The sequence below is a fragment of the Lepidochelys olivacea genome, assembly GCF_965140295.1.
Source record: "Lepidochelys olivacea isolate rLepOli2 genome assembly, chromosome: 4".
NCBI classification, from domain to species: Eukaryota; Metazoa; Chordata; order Testudines; family Cheloniidae; genus Lepidochelys; species Lepidochelys olivacea.
In genome coordinates, this window is record NC_140414.1 from 64,657,653 (window position 1) to 64,684,350 (window position 26,698).

General features: G+C 44.6%; 1 protein-coding gene across 1 annotated transcript in view; it reads left to right on the plus strand.

Annotated features, from left to right (window-relative positions):
- The first annotated feature begins 5,226 nt into the window (after positions 1 to 5,226).
- FHIP1A (FHF complex subunit HOOK interacting protein 1A) overlaps positions 5,227 to 26,698 on the plus strand; it is a 119,039-nt gene continuing 97,567 nt past the window's right edge. The window contains exons 1-3 of the mRNA XM_084626282.1: positions 5,227 to 5,268; positions 5,774 to 5,850; positions 20,975 to 21,134. The gene's annotated coding sequence lies outside the window, so the exon portion shown is untranslated. The remainder of the gene's footprint in view (positions 5,269 to 5,773; positions 5,851 to 20,974; positions 21,135 to 26,698) is intronic.

A 26,698-nucleotide genomic window follows, 5' to 3' on the forward strand; every position in this document is an offset into this window, starting at 1 on the left:
CCCCTTCCTCTCCCAAGCTGGGGCTGGCTGCTAGGATGAGTGCCCCGAGCAGGTGTCTGGGGAGGGCAGGTGGCTGACCCTTCCTGTCCCCCTCCCCCCACGGCGTTGCCTCTGAGCCCTGCAGCCCACCTGGGTGATTTAAAAGCAGCAGTGGCCGGGAGCCCCTGGGCTGTTTTAAATTGACTGGGCCCCATTTCTTTGCCTCCCCTTCTTCCCCCTCAGTCGGTGGGCCTGGACATTCAGCTGTGTGTCTGACCACCTTTTCAGAAAGGTGGATGGTGTACACAGTAGTTGTTCCCAGCTTTGCTGCTACTCACCCAAGTACCCTTGGAACACCTATGGCATAGATTTGGTGCAAGAGGATTTCACATGCTTGGAGGTTGGGGTCAAGAGGAATGGTGGGTTCCACTTTTCTGTGGCTTTTGGGACTCTTCCCATATTACCTTTCTTTGTTCCCCTTTGTACCACTCGCCGCAGAGACGCATAAGACAGTGGCTCTCAACCTTTCCAGACCACTGTACCTTTCAGGAGTCTGATTTGTCTTGTATAACCCCAACTTTTACCTCCCTTAAAAACTACTTGCTTACAAAATCAGACCTAAAAATACAAAATGGTCACAGCACACTATTACTGAAAAATTGCTTACTTTCTCATTTTTACCATATAATTATAAAATAAATTGATTGGACTATAAATATTGTACTTACATTTCAGTGTATAGTATATAGAGCAGTATAAACAAGTCGTATGAAATTTTAGTTTGTATTGATTTCGCTAGTGTTTTTTATGTAGCCTATTGTAAAACTAGCAAATATCTAGATGAGTTGATGTACCTCCTGGAAGACCTCTGCGTACCCCTGGTTGAGAACCACTGGTGTAAGACATAGCTTTGTGCTTAGCTCTAAGTATAGCTCTGATGCTTGCAATTTCTAACTGCAACAAGTTTTGTTCAGAGTAGCATATTTTTCCTTTGATGCAAATTCCTAACTTTTGTTAGTATTCATTTATGTGTGTGTGTGCACTTAGGGGAGAATACCTTGTGGTTTCAAATAAATTATTAGAAACTTCATTAGTTTCTTAAATGTTTTTGAATGGTGAGGAACTAGAATGATTTCATAGTCATAATATTCAAAATTGAGAGAGTACTGCTTGGACATTTCCTACTGTTGCTGACACCCTCAGCCCTACCAATGCTGGCAACATTGCCGATAATAATTGCAGACATGTTAAACATGATGGTGATTAGATCTGCTCTGAGAAGGGTTAGATGGCACAATTTTTAAAACACTGCGGTCACTCTCTGCTAGTTTCCCAACTTGGTAACGCTGTTTGCTGTTAGCTGTGGTGAGATGTGCTTTTGCAAAATTTCTCTAAGTGGATGAGGCCTGAGGTTGCCTATGCACATGAAAGCAGACGAAGCCTTTGGGGCCTGGAAAATTGCTAACTTGGCCTTCCATTGAACAAAGTTTAGATGCTCCTGGTTTAAATGAATAGCCCTTGATAGTTTAGAGGGTAAGTGTGTGTTTGATCAATTGTGTACAGTTTAAATGTCCTTTATCTTTTTCTTCTTAGAACCCCTATAATCACCCCTTTGAAAAAAGCAAAGCTTTTTTGGAATGGTGTATTTACTATGATACAAACAAAAATAATTAAGACAGTTTAACAAAATGCATTTGTGATGTATTGCATTTGTCACCTAATGATAAACTGTTCTTTAAAAATGAGAATTTCATAGATCTATCTATGATTATTAATCTAGCAGTTTTATAAGTGTATTTGGAAGGATTTCCATACGGGTGCCATATCTGTGCTACAATGTTGCAGCTGTGCTGCTGTAGCACTGTAGTGTAGATTTTTCCTACAGCAAGTGAAGAGTTTCTTCATTTGTGCTAGGTAATCCACCTCCCTTAGCATTCTTCCATTGACCTATTTGCATCCACACTGGAGCTTAGATCAGCAAAGCTATGGCACTTGAGGGAGCAACGTAGCTAAGTCAATCAAAATGTTAAGGCCTAAATGACTTCTGTTGCAATTCAAGTCATCTTGGTAAAATGAGTTGTGAACAAAATTGTTTCACTGCTAGTGTACAATGAACAGGGTGGATTGATTTAAATCACCAATTTTAATCATGACTGAAACCAGCAAGCAGGAAACCTTGATTTAAATAATCAATTTTAATTTTGTTTTGCATTTTTACTTCTTAGTTAGTTTCCTAAAGAGAGATGATTCTCATTGGTTGTAACCACTAAAACTCGTTGATTGGCAACTAAATATAGCCTTTACACTGAATCTGGTGCTTTGCTATTTCTGTACGCACTGATTTAAGCAATTATATAGCTTAATTTACATTTATTTAGATTCATAATAAAAAAGATAAAAATTAAGTTTAGAAAATGGTGAATGTTGCATTTCTTAGTTACTAAATGATTGTTTTATTTAAATTTATTTATGTCAAGATTTATTCATACAGAAACTCAAAATCAATTAAAAATGCACAAAAACAGCAGTAGTGTTTAGTAAATAAAGCTATTTTAAATGTGCTAGATAAACTTTATTTTCTTATGTATCAAAACATGTTTTGCATTTAAAACTAAGTTATTAGACAAAGTAGTGAGTGAACTGAACTGATTCGTTTCTGGTCACCATCAGTGTTCCCTTTAATTTTTTATGTCAGTGTGCGGAATGAATTTTGTTATGTGCACCAATATGGAGGTGATGTGTGACACATCAGCTTCATATTGGTGCACATAACAAAATTCATATGGTGGGGGTGGGGCTGAGGGGTTTGGAGTGTGGGAGGGGGCTCAGGGCTGGGCAGAGAGTTGGGGTGCAGGGGGATGAGGGCTCTCACTGGGCGTGAAAGCTCTGGGGTGGGGCCAGGGATGAGGGGTTCGGGGTCCATGACGGGGTTCAGGTCTGGGGCAGAGATGCGGGGGGGGGAGAGGGGTGCAGGCTCTGGGGTAGGGCCAAGGATGAGGGGTTTGGGGTGCAGACTGTGGGGAGAGAGAGGACTCCCCCCAGCTCTCTGTCCCTGCAGCAGATATGGGCCGGGGCAGAGCGCCTCTCCGCGGCTGCGACAGCTCTGGCCAGACTGGGCCAGGAGCGGGGCTCCTCTCCCTGGTAGCTCCATGCTGACTGGCAGGGAGGGGTGCCTCTTCCGGCCTCAGCCCCTGCACGGGGCTTAATAGGCAGCTGCACGGCCGTGCAGCTTTTTGGAAACTTAGGTCACCATATCCTTCAAGATTTTTAGAAAGAGTAGATCTCATCCTCTCATGCTTAGTTTTGATTAATAGACTGGAAGAGGAAAAAACAGGAAAGTTTGTTTTCAACTCCTAATGAGATTCTTAACTTTGAATGAACTAGTCATTGAACTGAACTAACTGAATAAACTGAAATGAAGAAGATATCTCTCTGTACTTGCAGATTAGGCTACTGCTGTCAGAAGCTGGTTTAGCAGTTCAACAGACTGTTTCCAGGTGCTTAGACAAACCACTGGAAGTCACTAGCTTTCTTTAGTAGCAAACATGTACTGTTTAATACTATTTTTTGTAAATAATTTTAAATGATTTTAATAGATCATAATAAGTTTAGGCCTTAAGTTGTTATAACTTCAAATTTAATTATAAATTTATTTTTTTTAAAAACTGTTTTTTTAAAATTTATACCTGATTTAAATTAAAAAACAGTTTTATTTTGTTCCTCATAGATTTGTATCCACCCTGACAATCAGGTAGCCTGTATTCTGTACTAGTTGGTATAAACTACAATGTAATATGTTGGCTAAAAGGAAGAATTCCTAGCAGAATCAGTGGCATATATTTTTGCATGAATGCTTCCCTCTAACCCTCAGTAAAATTCAGCAGCATGTGGCTTGAGTTACTTTATTTATGGATGAGTTGTTTGTTTTTTAAGTTGCATGAATTAAAGATATAGAAAACATGATCTGATTCCTTCTGATACCAACTTAAAATGTAAAAGAGATAATGCTTCATATTTCAGTGTTATCGTAGGAGGTTTTAAGCTTTCAATCACTTATATACAATACTCACCGCTGGTCTCAGCATTACCTTAACACAGGGGCAGGCAAACTTTTTGGCCTGAGAGCTGCATCAGGTTTCGGAAATTATATGGAGGGTTGGTTAGGGGAGGCTGTGCCACCCCAAACAGCCAGGCGTGGCCCAGCCCCCATCCCTATCCCCCCTCCGCTTCTCGCCCCCTGACGCCCCCCCTCATCCCCCCGGGACTCCTGCCCCATCCAACCCCCTCTGTTCCTTGTCGGCCCTCCTGGGACCCCTGCCCCATTCTTCCCCACACCGCTCACTGTCCCCCGCCGCCACTTCCAACCCCCGTCTCCTTCCTGACTGCCCTCCCAGGACCCCTGCCCCCATTCAACACCCCCTGTTCCCTGCCCTTTGACCGTCCCAACCCCTATCCTCACCCCTGACCACCACCCCAAACTCCATTTATCCAGTCACTGTATACCTTTCCTATGGAGTACCTGCACTGGACATCCATCACAAGGAGGTGCCAGCAATTAGCTTGGCTGCCTCCGCACCAAACCATCCCCTATTCCCTATTCAACCTCCCCTGCCCCCTCACCACCAGCCACGCCACCACGCAGCACAGAGCACCGGGTCAGGCCGGGCTCTGCAGCTGTGCTGCCCCAGGAGCTTGCTGCCTGGCTGCCCAGAGCGTTGCACCAACGGCGCAGTGAGCTGAGGCTGTGGGGGTGGGAACAGTAAGGGAGTGGCCGGGAGCTCAGGGGCCGGGCAGGAGGGTCCCACGGGCTGGATGTGGCCCACCTCTGCCTTAACATCTGCCTGTGTAGTACATCAACTAGTAGAAAGTCAATGTTCTTTGTGAAGTAATGGCAGCTGGAGACAACATTATGTTGTAATGGCACCAAGGCAGACTGGATCACATGGCTTTAGGTCACATGGGCTGCTGTTGAGCTGTGGATAATTGCAGTAATGCTGTGAGGTCATGGAATGTTGAGGTTGAATTAATACCTTTTAAACCTAATCCTTTGCTATTTTTAATGATTACAAGAAGTGGTATTTGTCCAGAATTTTTGGCAGAGTATGTTTAAATATTCAGAGATAACATGAATTTTACATGTTGGTTAAAAACAGGAACGTTTGGGATTTGTGGAATAAGAGACTTGAAAAAGCTACCAGACATCTACTAGCAGGAGGAATAAACTAACTCTCCAGAGGTAGCTATGACAGTCGAACAGCCCCACCAGCAAGGTCTAAAGGGAACACACAGGTGAGAATCCCTCATCCCACTAGCTGGGGTCCCAGAGTGCGGCAGAGGTGGTTCACCTGTTATCCCTGGATCTAGCTTGGAGACTCCATCTTTGTGTCACAGTATATCTAGCAGATGCATGATACATTTGGAGTTTCATAATCTTTCTCTAGTTGCTGGATATGGTAAATAACTTTTTGTCTCTAGCTGCTGTGAGGAAAGGACATGAAAGAGGCCTCTTTTATACTAACCTTCTAGTTCTTCTCCCCACCTGCAAATTTGATTTTTCCAATAGCATCATGAAATTGTGGTAGCAAACATCTTGACAATTTCACTTTTTACCACAGGGTTCTGAATAACAGAGTAAAATAGTAGGGTCTTATTTTCAGTTTGTTGTTACTCAGCAAAGCTATGAGCAACAGCAAAGTGCTACAGACTCAGGAAATCCACACTGCATCAGTTAATCTTTGAAATTTGAAGTGAATAGATATATTTACATTCCATCTAAAAACTTATATTTTTTCAGGCTCTCATGTGCTGGGGAAAGCGTCTCACTGGTAGCTTGGCAGAGTGGACTTTTAAAGCTGTGTGTGAGAGAAGGAGGTAAATACTTTGTCTCATTTTTGTGACTATCAAGTTTAGCAGTAAGAAGAAAAGGAGTACTTGTGGCACCTTAGAGACTAACAAATTTATTTGAGCATAAGCTTTCATGAGCTACAGCTCACTTCATCGGATGCATGCAGTGGAAAATACAGTAGGGAGATTTTATATACACAGAGAACATGAAACAATGGGTGTTACCATATACACTGAAAGAGAGTGATCAGGTAAGGTGAGCTATTGCCAGCAGGAGAGAAAAAAAACCTTTTGTAGTGATAATCAAGGTGGGCCATTTCCAGAGTTGACAAGAATGTGTAAGGAACAGTAGGGGGGAAAAATAAACATGGGCAAATAGTTGCTCGTGGGTCGCATAACTAGTTTAGCAGTGAAGCTGTAACTTTAAAACTGTTTGCAAGTAGAGATAAAATATACAGGACTGTAAAAGATTCTACACTTTAAACAATGTATGTACTTAACTATTATTGAAAATCAGGTTCATTGTGGTGGGATTTTCCCATGGGTGGGTGTGTTTGTTTTTTTAATAGTTAATTATTGTGCTATATCCCATATATAAAATTAAGTGGAATATGTGCAAAAAAATTGATCTATTTTACTATTCATGTTTCAAGGTCCACCTGTGGTTCTTTTGTTTACCATGTTTCAGGTTATAATGTGTATTTTGGTATTTTTGTGGTGGCCGTATGTGTGTGTGTGTGTGTGTGTGTATTTCTACCCAGACAGATGTCAATATTTTCTTCCAAGGACAGGACGTTGCTTGGTTCAGCGTATATTACTGTTCATCTTTCCTAGCGCTAGCTTGGATGGTGTATGTTATAGAAAAGGGACACTGGGTACTGTTGAATCTCTAAGGCAAGCTTTCATTTTGAGTGTAATTCAGTATTCTCTTATGGTGATACTGTGGGCTCAGAGTTTATTGTGGAAAAGGGAACAGGTTATTGCTTTTTTCACAGAAATGCTACTACTCCTTGGTCCCTCTCCCTTTTCCCCACCACCATCCCCCAAATCCTTGTTGTTATAGTTATTCTATTATTATTAGAATTATTATTTATTATTATTATTTTATTATATTAAAGTTGTTATAGTTTCCTATGTCTTTCATATTAAAGGAAGAAAGTGAACGAGGAAAAGGTTTTGACTTTGACTAACCTTATAGAGTTTTATCTGTCTTATATTTGTCTACTCTACGTGACAAGTCTGATCGGCATTGAAAATCTGACCTCTCCCACCCTCCGCCCCCAGTCGCAGTTCAGCACCTAGTATTTCAGAATACTGGTTGAATCCAATGTCTTACAAATATAAAAAAAGTAGACATTACTGTGATTAACACATTTCAGTATATTAAACCATGGGTGAATTCCTGGCCTCAGTTAAGTCAATGTCAAAATTCCATTGATTTTGTGAAATGCGGCTTTCACTCTATAACTTTTTATAACTAATGTAGTTTTTCCAGTTTCCAGTATTTCTATGAATTCTTATTTTACTCTTTTTTATTTTTTCTGCTAAGGGTGTCATTCAGTGCTACAGTTTAGAAAATGTGGATGTATTCTTCTCAATGAATGTGGGGTGTTTTCGTTTTGTTTTTTTAAGGTACCTGCAATTTGGCGCACTCCAAAAACAAAATATTTTCTCTTAAAAGTATATTAGATGAGCAAAGTCCATCCTTGGTAGGGATGATTTATCAGTGTGTAAAGAGGAGAGAAGCCAAAGTATCCAATGGTAGCCAGAGGCACGGAAATATTTTTCCACCCCACTAGTGCTTAAAATTTTTTTTATGAGATGAATGAGAAATGGTAAAAGTACACACTGGCAATATTGCCTGATAAGGATTCAGGTTTCTGGAGCCTGGAATAGCAAGATGAGTGCCTGAGAAGTGTTTACTTAGTACCACTTCAAAAAGCACAATTATATCTTCTATATGACAGATAATTTTATTAGTAAAAGTTTGCTAATGATTTTATGCAGCTATCAATATTGGAATCTCTTTAAGTCAATCAAATTCTTCTTTGAATGTCTAGGAGGCATGATATGTGTAGGTATACAGTAACTCCTTGCTTAATGTTTAGTTATGTTCCTGAAAAATGTGACTTTAAGCAAAACGATGTTAAGCGAATCCAATTTCCCCATAAGAATTAATGTAAATAGGTGAGGATTAGGTTCCAGGGAAATTTTTTTCACCAGACAAAAGACATTATATATATATGTGGGTATGTATATTTTATTTTTATATATATATATACACACACACACACACATGCGCACACACACACACACAGTATAAGTTTTAAACAAACAATTTAATACTGGTACACAGCGATGATGATTGTGAAGCTTGGTTGAGGTGGTGAAGTTAGAGGGTGGGATATTTCCTGGGGAATACCTTACTACTAAATGATGAACTAGTAATTGGCTGAGCTCTCAACTCTACAAGGCAGCATGAATAGAGGGAGGGGAGACAGAGACACACACCCTGTGTGTGAGAGAGAGATGCGCATTGCTCCTTTAAGTACACTGACCGCACTCTTACATACACTGCCTTTTTAAGTTAATCAGCAAGCTGAGACAGCAGCTGCTGCCAGGAAGCTCCCTCCATCCTGAGCCCTGTCATGTGTTCCCCCCTGCTCTAAGGAAGATGGGGTAAGCAGGGTGCAGGAGCAGGGAGGAGGGGGATTAGCCTCCCTCTCCCTTCCCCCCCACGCACACAGCAAGCAGGAGGCTCGGGGAGCAGCTCCAAGGCAGAGGGCAGGAGCAGCACTTGGCAATGGGGGAGGGACAGCTGAACCACTGGCAATTGATAGCCTGCTTGGCAGCTGCTGCACAGGAAACTTAAGAGAACAGGGAGCTGATGGGGGGGCTACCTGGTTCCAAACCCCCACCAGCTAGCTGCAACAGGCTGCTCTTCCTGCAAGCAGTGGACAAAGCAGGCGGCTGTCAAAGACGTTAGAAGAGAGCATTGTACAACTTTAAATGAGCATGTTCCCTAATTGGTCAGCAACGTAACAACAAAACAACGTTAACCGGGATGACTTTAAGTGAGGAGTTACTGTACCTGAGCTAGCTCACCAGTGTAGAGGCAACTGCATGTGAAGTGACATAGGCTGGCTACCCGAGAACAATCCTATCTGGGACTGTAGGTAAGTACTTGGGTGACTAGCCTTGTTACTGCAACTATACCATTATTTTTAGCAAGCTAGCTCTATCAAAACTAGCTTGGTTTTGCCTACTTGTGCTGTCCTGATCGTAGTGTAGACAGATCCAAATTCTTCAGATTTTTGTTTTACCAATAAACTAAATTCAGGAACTTCTAAATTCCACAGCATTGAATATCATTTGGGTGCCATCATGATCCAAAGTGTGATTTGTAAATTGGTGGAAAACATAGTGAATCTCCAGAAACTAAAAAAATGCTGTTTGGTTGATTAACTTTGAGAGGAACTGTACAGTTTTTAGTTTTTATCCATTCAGGAATAATTTCTGTCCTCCTTAGTCAGTATCTAAGGCAGGGGTGGGCAAACTATGGCCCGCAGGCCATTTTAAGCTGGCCCTCGAGCTCCCTCTGGAGAGTGGGATCTGGCGCTTGCCCCGCTCCGGCACTCCAGACAGGGTGCTGGGTTGGAGGGCCGCACCACGTGGCTCCCGGAAGCTGCATCATGGCCACCCTCCAGCTCCTATGCACTCCAATGGCCCTGCTCCAATGGACCCCTCCAGCATTCCAATGGGAGCTGCAAAGGCAGTGCCTGCGTACGGGGCAGGATGCAGAGCTGCGGGGCCGTGCCTCTGCGTAGGAGCCGGAGAAGGGACATGCTGCTAGTTCCAGGAGCTGCTTGAGGTAAGCACCCCTGAGCCCCAATCCCTAATCCACCTCCTGCCCTCCGAACTCCTTGGTCCCAGCCCAGAGCACTCTCCTGCACCCCAAACCCCTCATCCTCATCCCCGCCCCAGAGCCCGCACCCCCAGCTGGAGCCCCAACCACCTCCTGCACCCTAATCTCCTGCTCCAGCCCTGATCCCACTCCTGCCCTCTGAACCCCTTGGTCCCAGCCCAGAGCATCCTCCTACAACCCAAACTCCTCATCCCCACCCCAGAACCCGCACCCCCCAGCCGGAGCCCTCCCTCTTCCCCGCCGCCCCTGCAGTCCACTCCCCCACCCCAGCCTGGAGCCCTATCCTGCACCCTGAACTCCTCATTTCTGGCCCCACCCTGGAGCCGGCACCCCCAGCTAGAGCCCTCACCCTCTCCCACACCTCAACCCCAATTTTTTGAGCATTCATGGCCCTCCATACAATTTCTATACCCAGATGTGGCCCTCAGGCCAAGAAGTTTGCCCACCCCTAACCTAGGGCCTATTATATTGCGGTTCTTTGTACAGATAATAATGATTAAAAGATATGCAAATCAGTCAGTGGTGGATTACCATATGGGCCAATGGGGCCCATGCCCAGGGGCCCCGGCCAATTTGGGGGCCCTGCAGGAGGGGCCAGAACTGTAGCTGCGCCCTCTACTCCACCTCCCTCCCCTCCCCACTCCTCCTCTTCCCCTTGAGGCCCCGCCTCCAGCCCAGCCAGAAGCCTGTAGTGTGTGAGGTGTGAGCAATATTCCCCATGTCCCCAGGCAGAGCTGGCTGAGCGCTGCTTGCCCAAGCCTCCCACCCTGTGCCGGACCAAGGCCCCCCCTCCCACTGCGGCACTGGAGCGAGGCGCTTCTCACCCCCTCACCCCCCCGCTTGGCACGGAGCTCACCCAAGCCCCTCTCTCTTTCTTTCCTCCTCCCTTCCCTGGTGTGGAGCTGATCTGACCACCTTTCCCCCCTGCCCTCTCCTCCTCTCTCCAGCATGGAGCTGCTCTGAGCCCCTTTCCCCCTCCCCGGCGCTGTGTTGAATGGGTGTGAGCCCCTCACCTGAGCCCCTCTCCCCCTGCGCATAGCTGGCCCTCTCCCCTCCCCCGCACAGGGCTGGCTCAAGCCCCACTGCTCACCCTCTGCCACCCAGCTCCTTTTTTGGAAAAACTGGGCATTTTTCCCATTTGCTCTTGCCAGCTAGTGATCCGTTGGCAAGAGCAAATGGGACAAATGCCCATTTTTTTGCCAAAAAAGTCAGGACGTCTGGGGTTGAAATGGGACATATGGTCACCCTAGCCCTTTTTTCAGTCACATCCCACCCCTCACCCAGTCTGCAACCCCCCGGCCTCTCCCCCCACCCCCACGGGAGTCAGGCCAGGAGTGGGGCCAGAGCCCACAGACAGGGGCTGTGAGTGGGGATGCAGCTGGGAGCAGAGCCAGAGCTGGGGCTGGGGGCAGGACTATGGTGGGGTCAGAGCAGAGCAGGAGGTAGGGCTGAGCTCCTACGGGCATGGTCCACAGTTTGGGGACCACTGCCTTAGGCTGTGGTAAGAGCTGCCCGGGGAGCTTGGGCAGCTGTGGGGAGCCCCAGACCATGAACCTGCCTTGGGCAGGGGGCTGAGGTTCCTGAGAGCAGCCCCCAGCCTTTGTCTCTGCCCCCCAGGGCAGATGGAGAGTCCAGGGCTCTCCACAGTGGCCCAGGCTCCATGGGCAGCTCTGCTTTTTCCATGGCCTGACTTCTGGCCAAGTCAGGGGCGGAGTCTTGGTGGATGGGGAGGAGCAGGGGGTGGGGCCCCACGGTGGGGATGTGCAGGCCCCAAATGTTTTGTTCCCAGGGCCCCAATATAGCTTAATCCACCTCTGAAATCAGTATATCTACAAATACAGTGAGACTACAGAGACGGTGCCTAAGGACAGGGGCAGTGCACAGAGGCCCCTGGCTGCATGCCTCTGTCATGTGACATGTCGCCACTTCCAGGAGCTGCCCAAGGTAAGTGCCACCCAGAGCCGCACACCTCACTCCCTTCCGCACCCCAACCCCCTGCCCCAGCCCTGGGCTCTCTCCCTCACCTAAACTCCCTCCTGGAGCCTGCATCCCACACCCTTAACCCCTCATTTTGGCCCCATCCCAGAGCCAGCACCTCCAGATGGAGCCCTCAACCGCTGCTTGCACCCTAATCCCGAGCCCCACCCCAGAGCCCCATCCTGCACTCCAAACCCCTCATCCCAAGCCCCACCCCAGAGCCTACACCACCAGCCAGAGCCCTCACCCCCTCCCGCACTCCAACCCTCTGCCCCAGCCTGGTCAAAGTGAACTAGTGAGCGAGAGCGAGCAATGGAGGGAGGGGGGATGGAGCAGGGCGGGACCTCAGCTGTGGCAAGGGTGTTCAGTTTTCTGCAATCAGGAAGTTGGCAACCCTATCCCTTCTTCCCATCTGTCTTTGCACACTTCTGCCGGCCCTGCTGATTCTTCCATCTCAGCTCTGGTGCTGCTACTAAAACACTGGAGCAGCAAAACACTAAAACTGTCACTATTCAAAGGGCTATCAAATGCCCACAATAAAAGACTTGGTTTATGCTTAGTTTCTCTAATTGCTCAGTTGTAGTTCTCCTGAGGGGTGGGTGTTACCTGTAACACCAGTTACAACTTCCCCTCCCCCATATGTTTGTCTCACATCCTGGTAAGACTGGTCATAAAACAAGATTGTAAACTTCACTGCAGCACTTAAGAAAATAGGCCCTGAACTCTAACTGGGGCCTCTACATGCTATTATAATACAAAGGTTACTTTGTTTACAAGCAAATGAACTCCTCAACACGATCACTTACAAAAGTCCAATTTGGTATTTTCTTTTGACCCATTTGCAAATTGTTTATCACTGGGCAACTGACCAAAAGGGGGTTGTGGGGAAGGAACAAGACAAAGCACTCAGCCATACAAAACCAAAGAATATGGCACAGAAGGAAATGCAGAAGCCAGAAAGCAAACCCCTTCACCAACCAAAGAATTAAATTTCCAGCATTATTTTTGTTTGTTTGTTATGGGGGGGGGGTGTTTGTTTGTGTTTGTTTGTTTTTTGTGGGGAGGAAAACAGGCTGGAAGCCCACATACATGGGTCCCAAGTGTCTGGAGTTAAGTCGGCCAAAAACAGATGAGCCTTTTAGCATATTTTTAAGAACAACCAACAGTAGAGTCCAGCAGACCTCCAAAACTAGAAGCTGGTACAAGGGACTGAAATTACATTGTAGAGAAAAACCCCACTAGGAGATGAGCTACACCATCTCATGCCGTCTTTTCTATTAACAGTGTGCTTGACACGGTGTACAACAAAATATGTAAAAGCCAGGTGCCTTGCAAAAATCTTTGTTTCTGCATCAACATAATTATTGATTGGACCCAAGTTTCACTATCTCAAATTGGGGGTCCTGACCCAAAAAGGAGTTGTGGGGGGGGGGGGGTCATAGTAATGCCACCCTTACATCTGTGCTGCTGTCAGAGCTGGGTGGCCGGAGTCCTATTGGCTGAGTCACCAGAGCTGCCAGCATCCCTTTTTGACCAGGCATTTTGGTTGAAAACTGGACGCCTAGCAACCCTAAGAAGGGATGGAGCTCCTGAGAATGTTTCTTGGTACTCTTGAGCTTGTGTGAAAGAGCATCAGTTGGAGGCAGGAAAAAAACCTTAATTGTTTTTAAGAATTTTTAAAGGAGTTTAAAAAACCCACTGAGGACATACTTTTTAAAGGGTACTCAATCAGAAAAGTTAACTTTTTGAAATTATCTGGGTTGATGCTGTCCCTTTAAGTTGGTAGTTTTCCCTCCATGCTATGTGTGGGTTTTGGGAAGTGGGAGTTCTCTGACAGAGACTGTATTGAAGGGGTCCAGAAGAGGACTGTAGGACAGAGAACCAGCTGATGGCTCTGGACTTGCTATGAATCTTGATGGAATCAGCTAGTTTTGAGGTCCAAACCTTTTCTGGAAGGCAGAAGTGATGTGACAGGATGGGGAACCTTGTGACATTTTCTGTCCCCTATTTGGGTAACTTCTACATAAAGGGCAATTGGCACAAAGATGTGAAACCGCGCCCTTTTTTTTTTAAAGCTACGGTATATCTTTTTAAAAAAACCTTTCTGAAACAGAATAATAATTTTAATACATTGCGTCTAATGGATACAAATTAACAGGTTCCTTATTTTAATTTATTTTGGTCTTCTAGGGCAGTGGCTCTCAACCTTTCCAGACCATTGTACCCCTTTCAGGAGTCTGATTTGTCTTGTGTATCACCAAGTTTCACCTCATTTAAAAATTCTTGCTTACAAAATTAGACATAAAAATACAAAAGTGTCCGAACACACTATTACTGAAAAATTGCTTACTTTCTCATTTTTACCATATAATTATAAAATAAATTGTGGCCCCCAGGTTGAGAAACACTGATATACTATATAAAGCAGCATAAACAAGTCATTGTCTGTATGAAACTTTAGTTTATACTGACTTTGCTAGTGCTTTTCTTGTAGCCTCTTATAAAACTAGGCAAATATCTGGATGAGTTGACATACCCCAGGAAGACCTTTGCATACCCCTGGTTGAGAACCACTGCTGTAGGATATCCAGGGGTTGAAGAAAGAGACAAGTCTTCTCTTTCTCCACTCTTGTAAACTTTGTGAACTATCTTTTAAATTGTTTGTACTGCTAATGCAAGTACATGGCAGCTGATGATAGAAGAGTTTGGATAATTGTGTGTTATCTTCATAATCCATCTCTGCTGAGAAACAGTTCAGCTGATAGAGGAAAACTAGAGCCTCAGTAAATTCTGGGAAATCTTTTCCTTACTACATGAACAGAAAAAAGTGGAATTTGGTGCTTGATACTCTGTTGTAGGGCTGTAAAATACAAACTCTGCTGTATAAGGGTAAAATGTGCCAAATGAACATGAGTCCATTCCCCAAACAGCTTACAGTCTCAAGGAATGAGAGGATAAAGATTATAATGACCCTAAACAGAGCAGGGTGTGGTCTTCAGATCTTGAATGCTTCCTGGAATAGGTGGCACCATTTTGAGAGAGGGTGTTGGACATAAATTGCAAGGTTGCCATAAGGATAAGAGGAGACATGAAAGAAGTTGGAGGTGGGCAAAAGAGTCTGGGGGAAGGGCATTTTGGCTCGTTTCCAAAGTGTGGGAATGGGAAGTAAGAGGAGAGACCTGTATAACAAACCAAGTTTTAAATTGCCAGTAGCATTTATATAGTTTCCAAACTTGTGTTAGGCACTTAGATAGATTATGCAGATAGAGGAGTGAGGGAAAGGAAGTGATACTTTTAACAATGTCATTAGTTCCTATTATATTTCCAGTTTGAATTTGAAACTGATTTACATTATTTCTCTAGCTTTACAATTAAACCTGTTTTTCCCAACTGTTGTCCCCTCACTCATTATTTTTAGGGCCCTACCAAATTCACAGTCCATTTTGGTCAATTTCATGGACATATTAGTTTAAAAATCATAAATTTCATGATTTCAGCTATTTAAATCTGAAATTTCACGGTGTTGTAATTGTAGGGGTCGTGACCCAAAAAGGAGTTGTGGGGAGGTCACAAGGTTATTGTATGGGGGGTTGTGGTACTGCTGCCCTTGCCTTCTGCGCAGCTGCCGCCAGCGGTGGCTGGAGGGTGGTGGCTGCTTGGCAGGAGCCCAGCTCTGAAGGCAGAGCCACCACCAGCGGCAGCACAGAAGTAAGGATGGCATGGTTTGGTATTGCCACTCTTACTTCTGCGCTGCTGCCTGCAGAGCTGGGCCCTTAGTTAGTAGCCACCACCCTCCAGCCACCCAGCTCTGAAGGCAGCAGTGCAGAAGTAAAGGTGGTATGCTATGGTATTGCCACCCTTACTTCTGCACTGCTGCTCGCGGAGCACTGCCTTCAGAGCTGAGCCCCTGACCAACAGCTGCCATTCTCCGGCCACCCAGCTCTGACAGCAGCACAGATGTAAGGGTGGCATTACTATGACCCCCCCCCCCAACTCCTTTTTGGGTCAGGACCCCCAATTTGAGAAATGGTGGTCTCCCCCATGAAATCTGTATAGTATAGGGTAAAAGCATACAAAAGACCAGATTTTCACCGTCCATGATGCCTTTTTCATAGCCGTGAATTTGGTAGGGTCCTAATTATTTTATACCACTAAATATCCTGCTTAACCAAATTGCCCTTTGTTACCTCTGTTCCCCTAAAAACCAACCCAGGGTCACACTTGTATTAGTTTTATTTTGATGCCGCTGTTGAGTTAGACAGAAAAGGGATGGAGCTTATTCATACACACACACATTCACAGCATTCATACCCTCCTGCACCCACACACTTACACAGGTGGAGAGTTACCGGAGACAGCATGGGAAGCCGAGAAGCAGAAGCATGGTAGATCTGGTTTGTCCGCCTGCGGTCATGGATCCGGGCCGGTGAGCAGGTCAAGAAGAAGCAGGGGGCTTGTGTGCATGCCTATCGCCATGCTGGAACTGAGTGGCTCCTGTCATGTACACTGAGTTTTCCTTCTGTGTCCGTCACCGAGAAGCATTCCCAGACCAGTTCCTTTCATGCATCTTCTTTTCTTTACAGCACCCCATGATTGCCTTCTTAGGGCAGACTACATCAGACACACTTGTCTCCTGTCTCCAGGCTCTTTTCTCTTTGCAGTTTCTCTCTGCCCAGTCCCACATTCACTCCCTTGTTCACACTCCCTTATCTCCCACACACACTCCCTTGTTCACACTCTCTCTCTGAATATTGCAAAGCTTGGAGGTTCATACAAGTGTTAACTGAAAAAGTTACAAAGCTTGCAAAGGTTACAAAACTTAAAATGCTATGCTAACAATAACTGAAGTTACAAAGTCTGCAAAAAGGTTTTAGAACTTGATACAAGTTACAGATCTTACAATTGCATTTGAGCGGAGGCTTTACATAACACCCTCAACCCACAGTCTTCTCTCCTCCTTTCACAACTCAACATCCTCCTGTTTCCATCCCTCTCCACACAACAACACCTAGTCATTCTCCATCATCCCTCTTCAGTAAATGACCAGGCTGAAATGAGTAGTTTACCAAGTATAGCATCCGGTGATGTCATGGGGTGGAAAGAACCTCTGGATCTAAAGGCAGGCTATGCTCGTATTACTGCTGCAATTCCTCCTCCTGTGTTTGGGGTATGCTGGCCTAGCCTGATCATGAAGGGGGCTCGAGGGTGGCTGGGGCGCTTCTATCTCACAAGGACAAAAGGGGGCACCTAGCTTCCTGGATTGGCTTGGGCTGCTGTCTAATGGGCAGGGAGGGGCCTGGTCTTGTCCACTCTGTGAGTGGCTTAAACTATCCAAACTACTGTACCTAGCAAACACTTTAAAGTAGGTATAGACATAGTGATGCTTGATGGGTTGAGCACTTTTTCAGTGTGATGTGTGTGAATATAACTGGATGTCAGTCCTCATTTGAAAGAGCCACTGGTGTGGCATTTAGCCAAGCAGAAGTCTGTGTTTCCAGGACAGATGACTCTGCAGCCAAGAGCGAATGAGTACATGCTTAACCTCTGACATGGACTGAGCTGCAAGTAACGACATGGTGTTCCCCTGTCTTTGTTCCGTGGCGGTTGTGATTGCCCAAACTGACCTTTTTCCCTTTCTTAATCAGATGTTTTAAATCAAATATAGTTGGACATCAAAGGATCATAGCGTTAGAATTTGGTCCTTTTAACTGGTTAATTTGCCTTACAAGCAGTGGTGTAAGCTCTTCAGGGGTGCACATTTGAAAGCAACAAAATAAAATGATTGTTATTTTGGTATGAAACTCTTTGTTTGTGGATGTAATGATCTTGTGATATATATTTTAAAGTAGGATTTGGCTAATCCCAACCTTATGGATATGTACCAACATTATTTCAAACAAAGGTCTTAGCTGCTTTTTTAAATAATCAATGATAACTAGGTTAGAGAGGAGATTATTGTCCTCCAGGAAATAGAACAGAAAAATCAGTTATGAGTGAGATTAATATTTGAGACTACAACCTTGTTTACACTGCTCTGTGGACTGTTGTGCATTTCCCCCCACCCCAAATGTCATTTTGATTATCTCTGCACTGCGTGCTGTGCCGCTGTAAGGTATGCAGTGTAGCCACGCTTTGTTGGCAAAAAATAAAACCACCACCAACTCTGACAAAGGGCTGTCAACACTGGCGCTTTCTGTCGGTAAAACTTTTGTTGGTCATGGGTGTGTGTGTGTGGTTTTTTGTTTTTGTTTTTTTCTCACACTCCTCACCGATAAAAGTTTTACTGATGAAAGTGCAGTGTAGACATAGCCTTAATTTATGTGAAATACATGTCGTACGGAGGGAGGATCCCACTCCACTAAAATAAATAAAGTACATTTAGTTTGGTGTTTTACAGAATAGAGAAGTGGGGGGCTGGGGGGATCAAAGGATATAAGAGGTAAGCCAAGCAATATGTTAGGAGTTCTTTATCATCCTGTACCTTTGTCTCCTGAGCCTTCTAAAATAGGAGTTTTAGAATTTGCCAAGTTTGATATCTTGCTGTCTTCGGTTTATGCTGGCAGGAAGCTTTGTTACAAAGCCTTCTGGTATAGATTGCAGTAATAATGCGGAGGAGTACTTGTGGCACCTTAGTAATAATGCGGTAATTCATTTTTGCTTTGTTTCCTCTAAGGTACTGTAAATAGTGTGAATGAGTGCTGCATCTCTAATCCTCTTTACTATGACATAGTTTAAATGAGTTCATTCTTGATGCGCTAACATGTCTATTAGGGACAAATTTGTTTGATCCTGATAGCTAGGACAAACATGTAAGTATTTTAATTGTAGTACGTCGACATTACGGTCCCTTTCGAGAACAGGACCCCGGCCTTCCGAGAAGCTCGAGCTCGGAAACTGGAAAAATACGCCCCTCTGGCCGACACCCTGAGAGCGAAGGGCTACGAGGTGCAGCTGGACGCCCTGATTGTCGGAGCCCTGGGCGCTTGGGACCCCTGCAACGAGCGTGTGCTGCGGACCTGCGGGATCGGTAGACGCTACGCACGACTCATGCGGCGCCTCATGGTCTCGGACACCATCCGATGGTCCAGGGACATCTATATCGAGCACATCACCGGCCACCGACAGTACCAGGAGGAGTGAGCCGGTACGACACTGTGCACACACTGTGGGAAAGAGACTGAGAGGCCTTCCCCATCGGACCGTATGAACTGGAACCATAAACCCGCTGAACATTAAACCCCACCAAATGAGGGTAGACCCATCCCCACCCCCATATTCACTCACTATACCCAGCATACCGAAAGTAGCTGTTGTGTGGATAACTTACCCCATATCTCGATGTCTGTACTCTGATCGGTTAAACTTTTCCCCCAGTCGGGGAATTTGCAGATTATTATGTGATCCTTGCTCCACCAGCTCCTAAATCGCATTTTGCACCCCTTGATAATCTGTACCTTATCCCCTGGCGACCAGAAACTCCTATGCTTGAACTCTGTACCGTTCCTTATTTCAACGTTACCTCAAATAAAATTATTAGAACCTAAGGAATACCATTGTTTTCAGTTCAAGAGAAGTTAGGAAGTTTGTATTCCTCCTATGTAACCTTGGTTGTCCATTTAAAATTTTCCTCCCAATCCTCTTGACTCCCTTTTGTTTGTCATTTATTGTGACTTGTCTCCTAATTAGACCACATAATATCTTCCCAGAAGATCTTACAAATTACCTTGATGGAGTACCTAGCACACGGGATTCTGATCTGTGTAGAAGCTGTAAGCACCAGTGTAATATAATGGATGTGAAGTTGAGGTTGTGGAAGTGAACTCTAATGCTCACATAGACCAACTTCAGTATTGCCAGCCCCCAGCATTCAAAAAGCATGAGTCAGACTCAAAACAACAGAGATTTAAAACAAAACATGCTTTTTAATCTGCCTACTGACACTCCCCACCACCACACACACTTTTAGGGAGAAGCGTGTGTGTGTGTGTGTGTGTGAGAGAGAGAGAGAGAGAGAAAGAGCGAGAGTGCTCATTGTCATATCAGGTTGAAAATACAACCTTTACTCCTGGGGGCATTCTGCGCCAAAAAATTAAAAAGTCTGCAAAATACATTTTGTCAAAATTACACTACATAATCACACCGGTTTCAGTTATTTTGGTAACTTATTTCAGAATACCAACCACACACACACACTCTCTCTCTCTCTCACCCACTCCTCCAGGAGTAGAGAGTTAAAGAAACCCCTACGATAATCCAGTTCATGTTTCTCTGCCCCCTTTCCTCCTCCCAAAGCCCAGCCGAGGGGGCCAGACACCCACATCCCCTCCCCTTCAGAGCCCAGCCATGACCCCCCCCCCCGGCTCAGATACCTGCACACCCTTCCCTCCCCCCAGAGCCCAACTGTTTATCTGAAAGTAGAACTGGATTGGGGAAAAAAAGTTTAAAAATGGACTGTTCTCCCCCACTACCACCTGTGTGGGGTGTGGTGGTGGTGGTGGTGGTTTTGTTTGTTTTGTGTGTGTTTCGAAAATTGAGAAGTTTTGCTCAGCATTTCCTGAGGGTAGTTTGGTTTCAAATCATGGGTAAGTTGAACATTGATAACTTAAAGTCCATACATTTCAAAATGACAAGTTTTAAAAGTACAGGTGAAACATGCCAAAACAAGAGGACATAGGACTGTTTACTATGTAAGCCTAGAATAATTGGGTTAAAATTAAGCTATTTCATATTTTCTTCTTTTTTTGGCCATATGAGGATCTGATTGTTTGATTGAAATGACAGGAAGATAATGTGCTCCCATTGTCACACCCAGACCCCTGGTTAATTATATAAACAACCTGTCCCTTAGAGTAGACAACATGATGATACTGTACTAAAGAAAATTATGCCATTGTTTATTGGCTCTACAGATGACATTGGTTGTGATGAGTGAAGGCTTTTAAGCAAACAGCCCCTGGCTTGAAAGGAGGCTGAAGGAAAGATTCCATCTTAATGATTCTTTGACTCTGGAACTTTGTTCTTTCTTCCCCTTGGTCTATTTTGGGCCCTGATCCTGCAAGCTGTTCTGCATAAACAGACACCCATTGATTTCAGTCGAGTTTTGCAAAGGTTCTGAGGTCCAGCTACACAGAATAGCTTGCAGGATAAAGGCCACAGACATTTAATTCTTGTATCATTTTATACTCTTCTGAATTATTTTTCTGTATGAATGTTTTACACATGTATGTATGTATGTATGTATGTTTATAGGATTTTGAATGTACTGAACCCCATCCTTTCCCTGGAATTGTGCTCCATTGAGAAGAGTCCCACTGAATCCTTACTGCTAACAAATCTGCTGTTCAACTGAGTGGATTTCAAGAGCTGCAAAACTGCCAGAGCTACAATCTTGCAGAAGATCTTACTGCATGTGAGTGACTACTTCTTTTAACATCATTTCCTTGGTATTTTAAAAATACTCCAATTTAACTAGCCCAGATTTAAGAACTAAGGTTCCTAGAAATTTGTAAGATTTTAAAAAAGGTAACATATTTCTGTTTCCTAAAAGTGAAGAGAATATTGGCTTAATAACAGAGCCTATATTTTAAAAAAACCCTGAATGTGTTCTTTATTAAATAAATTTTTTATTGTATGTTTAATTCCCTACCATGCAAGGTATTCTAAAATTCAAACCAAGAGTTAATTTTGTTGCAAAGTTAGAAACCTTTGAAAATAAAAGTTGGAATATTTTTTTAATGTAAATTTTAAATAAAGTGTTGTGAATGCAATTTAGGAGAAGCTCCTTACTGCCCAGTGTGGATTAACATTTACTAATGATGTTGAACCTCAAACACTGTTGTTCAAAGCGAAGGAGTAAGATGAGTAGGGAACCTAAATTATGATCCCAGTGCCATATGCCCATTACTAGTTAAACAAGATCTAAGCTTGTAAAATGCAAGCTTAGCAGAATGCTTATATGCTCTATGGTTTTTATTAATAAGCTAATTAATGTGTACAGGTGTTTTGTCAAACCAAGGTGTAAACAGAAACTGATTAGACTAATATTAGATATATTCCTGAAGGACGCTAGATGCTGGAAACGGCAGAAATTCACTGTAGCGTTATCCCTTTTTCTCTGCTCTCTGAATCCCAAATTCCTAACCTCTATAGTACCAGAACATGAGTTCTTTCATTGGGTCTTCACTTCCTTTCTTTGGATCACAACAGGTGGGCTCTGCATGTGAGGCTGTTTCTGAGGCCATTGGGAAGGTGGCAGATGGCCATTTTGGACACCAGTGCTAATCCCTTTAAACCAGCGCACATGGGAGATGTTTGTAAAGCATATGGTCATTGTTGCTCTTCTTCCAAGAGCACCACCTCAAAGGGGCTGCACTGTATTTTAGATTGGGGAATGGTAATCTTTCTGCAGAAAATAAATCTTCTTATCTGTCTAAATCACTATACTGTCTGAATGCCTGTGGTATATTGGGATTTACTACTAGGGACTTGTTGTGTTGACTGAGAAATGACTTCAAATTGGACCAATTTTAAGACTTTGAGCCTAATTGTGCTTTCAACTGGTAGAAAACTAGTGTAACTCCTTGTGGTATTACTCTTGTATACAAGAAATTAGAATTGGGGCCAAGACTTTAAAGCAATACTTATTTACAATGCTTGTGTGGATTTTGGCAATAGCTGCACTACTAGAAATTAACTTCCTGCTATTAGAGGTGTTTTGGGATGCTTTAAATAAGACGTATAGAAAATCAAATGCTATTGAAGGAAAAAATCTTGGTGAAGTGATCTTTTTTGCATTTCCTTGCTATTACTATGTGAGATACTTCTTGGTAGGTTTGGCTACATATTAAGAGTAAAGAGCAAGTATAATGCAATATTAAAGGTATTTTTATCACAAAATATCAAGACTTACAATCACTTTCTTTGTCCTGTTTGTTTTTAAAGCAGTGAGAGTTTTGCTGAAGTAAGGAGTCCAGAACTCATTCCTGTATATGTAGAAATCACATTACGTACCAGTAAAATGCAGTGACTTCTCAGGTGAAACCAGAGTTGCTATTCTGCACCAACAATAGTACACTACATTTTTTGTTCTAATTTTAGGCCAGGAATTAGCTGTGTGGGTAGATTCCAGAGGCCACCGCTGCAGCTAAAGAAATTATTCAATTGGCGAGAAGGTACTGAAGCTTTACTTTACTATGTATACAGTAGCTTCTAAAAGAACAGCAACATAACTATCAATACAGCAGACTCCAAGATCTAAATACCTATATAGGCAGTTAAATACAACTTGTAAAACTGTCTGTAATAGTGTGATGTAATAATTCCATGGTTAATATTACAGGTGGCATAAATAGAATAAACAGAATAAATAGATAAATAGAATAAACAGACTGACCCTTGGGGAACTAGTTACCCCTCTCCATTCTGAAAATTTACCATTTATTCCTACCCATTGTTCCCTGTCTTTTAACCAGTTCTCAATCCATGAAATGATCTTACCTCTTATCCCATGACAACTTAATTTATGTAAGAGCTTTTGGTGAGGGACCTTGTCAAAGGCTTTCTGGAAATCTACGTACACTATGTCCACTGGATCCCCCTTGTCCACATGTTTTTTTGACCCCCTCAAAGAACTCTGATAGATTAGTAAGACATGATCTCCCTTTACAGAAACCATGTTGACTTTTGTGCAACAATTTATGTTGTTGTACGTGTCTGAAAATTTTATTCTTTACTATTGTTTCAACTAATTTGCCCAGTACTGATGTTAGACTTACCGGTCTGTAATTGCCAGGATCACCTCTAGAGCCCTTCTTAAATATTGGCGTTACGTATTGGGTCCGTGCCCCCAAAGCTGCAAACTTAATTGAAAATAGCTCAGCAGGTTACCTGTCTCCAGCACCCAGACACCCAGTTTCCAATGAGATCCAAAGCTCAAATAAATCCATTTTACTCTTTATAAAGCTTAGACAGGGTAAATTCATAAATTTTCTGTCCTCTATAACACTGATAGAGAGATATGCACAGCTGTTTGCTCCCCCAGGTATCAATCACTTACTCTGGGTTTATTAATAAACAAAAGTGATTTTATTAAGTATAAAAAGCAGGATTTAAGTGGTTTCAAGTAATAACAGACAGAACAAAGTAAGTCACCAAGCAAAATAAAGCAAAAAACACAAGTCTAAGCCTAATACATTAAGAAACTTCTTACAGGTAATATCTCACCCTCAGAGATGTTCCAATAAGCTTCTTTCACAGACTAGACTCCTTCCTAGTCTGGGCCCAATCCTTTCCCCTGGTACCATCCTTGTTAGTTCCAGCAGACATTTGAGTTTGTAAGCAGGAGTTCTCTCATGACTGGCTGCCGCCTTTGTCCTGCTCCACCTCCTTCTATAGCTTTGGCAGAAGGCGGGAATCTTTTGTCTGTGCTTGTCCCTACCCCTGCCTCATCAATGGAAAAGTACAAGGATTAAGATGCATTCCAGTATCATGTGACATGGTCACATATCACTGTAAGACCCCTAGATCTCCATTCTTCCTGAGTTGGCCCACACCTCGCCACCTCTACTCCAGGGCTCCGGGGGCTATTTAAAGGACCAGGGCGGTAGAAGCAGGGGAGCCACAGGCCCTTTAAATAGCCCCCAGAGCCCTGGGGTAACAGGGGCTCCAAGGGCTATTTAAAGGGCTGGGGCTCCAGCTGCCTCTGCTGCCCCGGTCCTTTAAATAGCCGCTGTAGCCCCGCCACTTCCCCAGGGCTCCGGCAGCTAATTAAAGGACCGGGGCAGTAGAAGCAGGGGAGCCCTGGGCCCTTTAAATAGCCCCCAGAGCCCTGGGCTGCTGCTGCTACCCCGGGGAGGAGGAGGAGAAGGAGGGGAGGGCACTTTCTTTACAGGGTGGGTTGGGGCTGGCTCTGACCCCCTCAGCACCGCCCCTTTCGCCCTAGGCCCCGCCCCTTCCAGGGGCCAGAGCTGGCCCCAGCGTACCGGTAAGTCACTCAACTTACTTTCACCCCTGTTTATAACCCTATTATTCTCAAGGTCAGTGATTTTCAAACTTTTTTTCTGGACACCCAGTTGAAGAAAATTGATGCCAGCGATGCAATGGAGCTGGGGATGGGGGGTTTGGAGGGTGGGAGAGGCTGAGGGCTGGGGCAGAGGGTTGGGGTGTGGGCGTGAGGGCTGCAGGGTGGGGGTGGAAATGAGGGGTTCAGGGTGTGGGAGGGGGCTCTGGGCTGGGGCAGGGGGTTGGGGTGCGGGAAGGGAGCAGGGTTCTGGGGTGGGGGTGTGGGCTCTGGGATGGGGCCAGTGATGGGTTTTGAGTGCAGGAAGGGGTTCCAGGTTTGGGGGGCTCAGGGCTGGGGCAGGGGGTTGGGGTGCAGAAGGGCTCAGGGCTCTGGGCTTGGGATGAGGGGCTTGGGGTGCAGGAGGGGCTCTGGGTTTGTGGGGGGCTCAGGGCTGGGGCAGGGGGTTGGGGTATGGGAGGGGATCCAGTTCCCATTGGCTGGTTGCCAGCCAATGGGAGTGTGGAGCTGGTGCTCGGGGAGGGGCAATGTGCGGAGGGCCCCCCTGTCTGGAAGCCAGACCCGCTACTGGCCACTTCCAGGGCACAGCATCGTGTCCGAAAAGGTAGGCACTAGCCTGCCTTAGTTGGGCAGCACCGCCTTTAACATCCTGGTCAGCGGTGCTGACAAGAGCAAGCCGACCCAGCGTCTTACATGCCGCAACCCAGTAGTGGGTCACGACCCACAGTTTGAAAAACACTGCTATAGGTGCTTACAAACTGATTATTTAATAATTGGTTATAGTATCTTTCCAGGTATTGAAGATAGGCTTACTGGTCTATAATTCCCCGAGTCGTCTTTGTTCCCCTTTTCAGAGATGATGCCTTCTGTCTTAAGGAGAATGCTTTGCATATTCAATGAAAGCAAGAGGTCAGAGCCAAAAGGTAAAATTTTCAAAAGCATTCAAGTGACTTTAAATCCCTTTTCAAAAGTGACTTAGCCACTTGAGTCACTTAAATGCTTTTGAAAGTTTTACCCTCTGGCTCTGGCCTCTTTGAATTCATTGAAGAGAAACTCCCTTAAACTGTCTCCTTTCGTTCAGGTTAAATGTAAGAAACCATAGTGATCCCCAAGACAAAGGCACACCCAATCCCACTCAGGGATTCAAATGACTTGGTGAGAGTGGGTTTTCAAGGGGCATTGTTTGGGTAAGGGTTTGTGCACAGGAGAGAGACAGAAAAAGCAGAAAAGGAGACACGTATTGAACAAGGAGGTGGTAGCACAACCCTGAGAAAAGCCTAACGAGGAGGTTATGGGGGATGCTGCGTAAAGAGGTTTGGAGCTGTGAGTAAGCAAGCTGTCTGCTGCTGTTCTGGTTCCCCCTGTGCTCAGGTAAACAGGACTTTGCACATACACTTTGTAAATGAACAAAATTGCATCAAAGGTGACAGACTCCATCATCAGTTTCTGCTTCCAGTTGGACCAGTCCACAAGATTAGCCCTCGTGCCCTGTCTAAAATCATATTTTGGCCAAAGTCCATTTTCAAAAGTGACGTAGGTTCTTAAGTCATTCTGGGTGCTCTTGAAAATGTTACCCATAGCCTATGTTCAGATTTCATTTGAAATATGATATAGGAGCACATGTTGAACACTGCCTCATTACTGACTCAGAGAAGAGTGCAGCCTTTAATGAATCACCAGCCTGTTCTTCCTGAATTTGCTTTGATGATCTCCCATCCAATTACTAACCATGTCCAACCCTGCTTAATTTAGATCATGTCCCATAACATAATACCGTACGTGACATTCTACTGCTCATAATCATAACAAGGTAGAAAAATCACTTTAATTAATGAATTCAGGGCTTAAACCTTGGGCTGTGTTGAGCACCTGCAGCTCCCAGTGAAATCGATGAGGTGAGAGGTGCACAGAACTTCAGTGTGGCTCTAGTTAAGTACTGGGATGTCTCAGTAAAA